Raw genomic sequence first — 6000 nt, forward strand, 5'->3', positions numbered from 1 at the left:
GCAGGCGGGAGAGAAGGAGAAGTGATCAAAGGTTTCCCATGGAAACCCTTGAAGTCTGAACACAGGACTAGCAGAAAAACTAAATTATGAAGACGAGGTAAATGTACACGTTTTCGCAAAATTTACTTTATTGAAAAAGGTGAAGAACATATAAACCGTTAGATATTTTAGTGGCCCGAGCGGGCAAGTGAAAAGTAAAGTCTTGTGGTCCGCACTGCTCGAAAAACAGGACCGGGCCAGCGGACAAGTGGCTATGTCGAGCCCTGGTAGGGTGCTAGGAGGACATCCGCTGCTTGCTGGCAGTGATGTCCAAGCACCCCCCCTACCAAGGGCCCTACATGTCTAAGGTGCAAATAAAACCGAAAGAGGGGGGGCCCACTCCATACAGCAACCATAGGAGGGGGGCCACTGCCTAGTAACCCCCCCCCCCAAGGCTCATCGCAGGCTAAGCCCCCCACCCCCTCACCCTATTATGAGGTTATATGAGGAAGGGGGTAAGTTGGGGACAGCTGATAGACTGTCCCCTGGTGGTCAAACAGCTGTCCCCCCCCCCCCCCCCCAGCAAGGGGGCCAGGCCCACCCAGCCCAGGGGCCCCACCCCCGGAGGCGCCGACACCCCAGGCCCAGCACCCCCCCCCCCCCCACACAGAGAGAGAGGAGCCAGAAAGCGCTGCCCCCCCACCCACCCCCCCGGAGCAAGCCCAGGACCCCACCCCCAAACGCCGGCCCTAGAAGAGCTCTGGTCAGGCCTTTTTATAATTATTTTAATGTTTTGGAATGTATGTAGCTTTTTTAATCAGTTGGTATTTTAAATTATTTTAATTGATCAGTGAACTACAAAAACCCATCAGGACACATGTCCCATAATGCATTGTTTTGTAGTCTGTAGGGCAGCTTTCAGTCAGTTCAGTACTAAATTTCCAGCTGCGTTTGCTCAGGTTGGGGTCTTGCTTCCGCCCCTTTCTGGTGATATTTTTGTTTTGATTGACAGGTGATGTTAAAGCAAAAACAAAAATATGTCTCACACCAGGTGATCTGTGCAGCGTTGCGTCCATCTGCGTGATCTCAAATTATTGTGCATCTTGGCTGCACCTATTTGGTGTCGCCAACATGAATTTACATCCCCTAATGTTTACATACATTTAAGTATTGTTTGAAACTGTGAAATGACACTACGGTATTCACTTGTTACTAAAAACTTTTTTTAATGTATGGTATTTTGTTTACTATTTGTACTGTCATGACAGCGATGGTGCTGTCAGTTTACCTTGTTGCATCTTCAAAAGTACAGAATAAAATGTGGCACTGAATTTGAAACAGCACATTGTAATTTCGGCATCTGAGAAAACATTCACAGTCCTTAAATCTAAACTGACAACAGTGTTTCCAACAGACAGGTTTTAAAAAACACTTTTTTCATTTTTAGTGGGCTTTTTTTCCCCCTTTCGGCTTATCCCGTCAGGGGTCGCCACAGCGAAGTAGCTTTCACCGATTCGCACAGGTGGTTTGGCAGAGTTTTTACGACAGATGCCCTTCCTGACACAACCCCGTATATTCAAGGCACAGGGAGACCCAGATAGGCAGCAGTACGAAGGGTCTTGCCTAGGAGCCCACACAGGACTTTTTACCTCATTGTGCCCCTGGGAATCAAACCCCGGTTTCCTGCGCACCATACCTACCAAGCCTACTGAGGCACTTGTGGAAATACCAAAGAACTCCAGAACTTTAGATAAAAACTTTACAGACGCGTTCAGGAACGACTTTTTTACCATGCTAGCAAACAGTCATTTGACATCATATGGGTTTCATGATCATGGGTTTTTTGTCATGTAGAGTTTTTTTAAACATTGCTTAAATCTTTTTTATTCAAATTTACAACTATATTTAAAACAGAATCAGTTTTACATCATTTATTTCAGTAAACTGAACTTCAGGCATTGCCCGAAGCGTACTTTTTATTCTACTAAAATTAAAATAATTGTGAATCACAGATCTTGGATGTCAAAAATTTTTGTACTTGTTTTTTTAACAGTTCGCAAATATCCAGGTATTCGAATACTTCTCGCAGCCCCAATCACTGCTAACATGCTTAAGGCAAAATTTGTTTCTCCAGCGTGAAGTATGAAAAAGTTCGAACACAGTTTTTGAAAGAGTTGAACACTCCCATTCTTTTATATGGAACACAACATTTAAAATTGTACTTTTTAAACACATAAATAAAGCACAGATGGTATTTATAACTTAAGAGCATAAACCCATGTCATTCAACCCAAAAACACCAAAAGCTGCATTTCCACTGACTATGAAATTGCGCAAACTGGATTTGCGATCATAAATATGCCAAATAGAAACACGACAATTTCAGGAAAGAAAAAGGTAATTTATTAAAAAACAATTTTCCTGCAAAAAGGAGGTGGTTTTTGAGGCGAATCGAAATGGATATAATTCACTAAACTGAATTGGAAACACTTTTTCGTATTAACTAGGTCATGTGACCAACAATCAAGTGGCTGCCTCAGGCACTGCACAGTGGGCGACACAAGAGGTCCCACAGCATCACACCGATCATCAAAAGTTGACCGTGTCACGTGGAATTGTTGGTTCCACAGTTACTGTTAAATCACCAACCACCATTTACCAAAATGGCTTCATCTGTAGCCGCTCCCACGTGAAAAGAGCTTGCCGCTCCATGGCTTTAATAAGACGCCGACGTCTCCTTTGACAGATGGTGAGGTCTTGTGCCGTGGCAGAAATTTGAATATGTCTGCGGTAAATCACAGTATTTTATCACATCCGTCGCCGTGTTTTTGAATGACTGATCGCGCAAGTTGGTTTGTGTTTATTCGCATTTATGATTTAATGGAAAAAGCGCAATCGCCAAATTGTGTTTTTTTTAAATTTTATATAATTTCTATTCAGTTTTGCTCATACGAGTAATCGAGTAATGGAAACGCAGCTTATGAAAACCTTCAGCACACAAAAAAATATTCGATTAATGGCACAATTTTGAGGTTAGTCCATAATAAGAACCAATACATTTTTAACATAATACTTAATAGTCCTATAATAACATAACAGGCAGAGAGTAGCTAGCCAAGGATTAGGTTGCGCTGCATAGGCAAAGCAGCGATGCACCAGTTGCTCTCGAGCGCCCCCCTCGTGTCTGTGAGATCGGTTTATAAAAATAACGCTGCTTTAACGCCTGGTAGGCGCCGCTAAATGGAGAAGATTTTCACGGCAGAGCCGAAGATTCCGTAAACCACTTTCAAAGACATAGATGGACATGTTGCCATTTTTACAGCGAGTTGCTAACCGCCAGCTGCAAGCTACGCTCGCCAAACATTCTCCAGTCCTTTCTTCGACCGAGCAGTTGGACAGACTGCTTCAGCTCCTCCGGCAGGGCCGCAGCCCGCCACTCATCCACTCAGCCGTTTACCGCGCAGCAAACCTCGATGTTACCCACATAAATACAATTACACGTGAAAAATAGGAGCTTACCTTTCACCAGCGCTGTCTCGACACTCCCCAATCGCAGCTGTGTAGACGGGCGACAGTAAAATGGCTACAACAACGGCGGTGTGGACGTCAGATCGCTGAGAAGAGGCGGAAGCTACGGAGGGGGTGGGGGTGGGGGCGGGTTCAGTTTACTCGCTGTGGGGTGGGGGTGGGGAGCCTCCAAAACTGCTGTAAAAGACTTCATTAAATTTAATAACTTAAGCCAAAGTTATCTCGCGAAAGTATTTTTCACCAAAATGGCAGTTTGTAAACAGACATTGATGTACAGGAAACATTTCTCACCATGAACCCTAAAAGCTGAGTGTAAAATGATGTTGGGCATGGGCGGAGCTTCTGCTTATAACTTTTATAGGTGGGATTCTATTATTGACCGTATATAAGAACTGGACCGACCAACCCCTCCCCCTTGCATTCCAAACAGGAAGTACCTGCTGGTCCCAAAAAGCCTAAATGCCATAAACTTCTATTGAGATATAAACAGCTATTACTCAGTCATTCTGTTCATCAGAATAATCATTCTTGCTCTGATACCTTATATTAACATGTTCTTGCTAATCATATTGGGTTTTTATACATGACATTTTTGCCATAGTGCACACTATTCAAGTTATAAATAGACCAATCAGGTGCCTCAATAAAAATAGGTGGCCTTGCGTCAAAGTTCGAAGATTGACAGATACTCCCAATCTATTTTTCAGTGGTAGGAGTGTGGCCTTCTAACATGCTCATTCCTGATTGGAGACAGTGGATGCCATAGAAATGTGGACTGGTTCCAACATGGTGGAAAAATGGCAACTGAAATTGGTTGAAATTGATTGAAATTGGTTGCAAATGGAAGCAGTTGTGGTTCAGGCACAAATGACGCCCTGGGCGAGCTGCACCAGTAGCGCCCCTCGGTATCCCTTAAGTACGACCCATTTTTCATATATTTTACAAATAAAAATGACAAAAATGCAACTAGAGCCTTGGACATTCTTACAGCTGAAAGGACTGTTACAAAACAAATACTAAAATGAACAATAACTCTCACAAGGATAACATCATGTTTGCTTGAGGTTTAAAAAGACTTCCATTAAAAGATTTAAAAAAACTATACACAACTAGTGCAACTTAAAGCTTGAAGCCCATTGAGACAACAATTGTTGTAATATTGGGCTATACAGTAAACCCCTCGTTTTTCGCTGGGGTTACATTCCAAAAAATAAGCGGTGATAGGCAAAATCTAGAAACATTTATTTTTTTTACAATTATTATACAATTAAATACTATATTATACAATGAAAAGAAAGAACAAACCATTTTACAGGCTCAAACATTTGTTTCACAAATAAAAGTACTTTTGAAAAGTATGTGAACAGAGGGCTTCAAATTGCGGAGATTAGCCCCACCCACCGCGACCCGAGTAATTGGATTAAACGGGAGAAAAATTAAAATGATTATGAAAAAATACAAAGTACAGTCTGACAAAAGGCCCGTTCACACCGGGACGAATTTCGCCGGCGATTTTCGCTGACGGTTAACGCTTCGTGACTAAACAAGGGGCACCAATCTGAGTGTGCACACCGACGCGAAAAAACGCCACGCGTCAAAGCGTCAAAAAAAAACGCCTCGGGTTCGTTTTTTTTCCCCGACGCGTCGCGTTGAAATCTATTCGACCAATGAGAATGCCGCTTTTGCACACGTGTCTGGAGCTTCTGAAGTTACAGTAAAACACAACTTGGGGGCGCTCAAACACAAAACTGCCTTGCTGAGCACACATACCAGCGAAGAAGATAGACGCCAAGTAGCGTCTACACTGCCGCGAAGAAATAATGACGGACATTCTAAAATATCCCCGAACCAAGCACCAGTTGGAGCTACTGGTGCTTGAAATATTCATGTTTTCTTTGTATGATTCTGACAAGCGCGTAAATACTTGCTCTCTTCTTCTGAGTGAAAAGCGACTTTAAGAAGCGTAAAGTTGCGCAGCGCCACCTTGTGTACAGGAGTATTTCTGTTTTACATTAAGCGCCATCTAATGTCAGGGAATGAAATTGCATGTTCGCTCGGCTCATCGTCAGCGAAAATCGCCTGGGTGTGAACACAAAAAACGTGGCGAAAAACGCTGGCGAATAACGCCTGGCGAATATTTATATATTATATATTATATTATATATATATTATATATTTAAAATAGTGACTCAGCTGTATTTCACTGTTCTTCAGACTGAACCGCTGCATCCTGACTCCGCTCTGCAGTGTTTTCTTCTTTTGAAGCCCGCGGTGCTTTGTTTCGGGAGAAGAACATGGTGATAGGCAGTTGTTGTCGCTCTTTTTACTTCTTTGCAAAAAGATTCTTATACACCGACATGCCACCATCGATTATGTTGGAGAACTGTAATGAACGGCTCATCAAAGGGTCCCATTCTTGAGCTACTCGCTGAAGTTCAGTGGCCATTCTCACCATTGTTGCTAAGTGACCAAGTGTTAGTCCTTCCACCTCAT

At 42.9% G+C, this 6000-nt stretch overlaps 1 protein-coding gene across 1 annotated transcript in view; it reads right to left on the bottom strand.

Annotated features, from left to right (window-relative positions):
* ccdc71 (coiled-coil domain containing 71) overlaps nucleotides 1–3615 on the bottom strand; it is a 43172-nt gene extending 39557 nt beyond the window's left edge. Inside the window, exon 1 of the mRNA XM_023954695.1 lies at nucleotides 3499–3615. The gene's annotated coding sequence lies outside the window, so the exon portion shown is untranslated. The remainder of the gene's footprint in view (nucleotides 1–3498) is intronic.
* Between the last annotated feature and the right edge of the window lie 2385 nt (nucleotides 3616–6000).

The sequence above is a fragment of the Oryzias latipes genome, chromosome 5 (assembly GCF_002234675.1).
Source record: "Oryzias latipes chromosome 5, ASM223467v1".
Taxonomy (NCBI): domain Eukaryota; kingdom Metazoa; phylum Chordata; class Actinopteri; order Beloniformes; family Adrianichthyidae; genus Oryzias; species Oryzias latipes.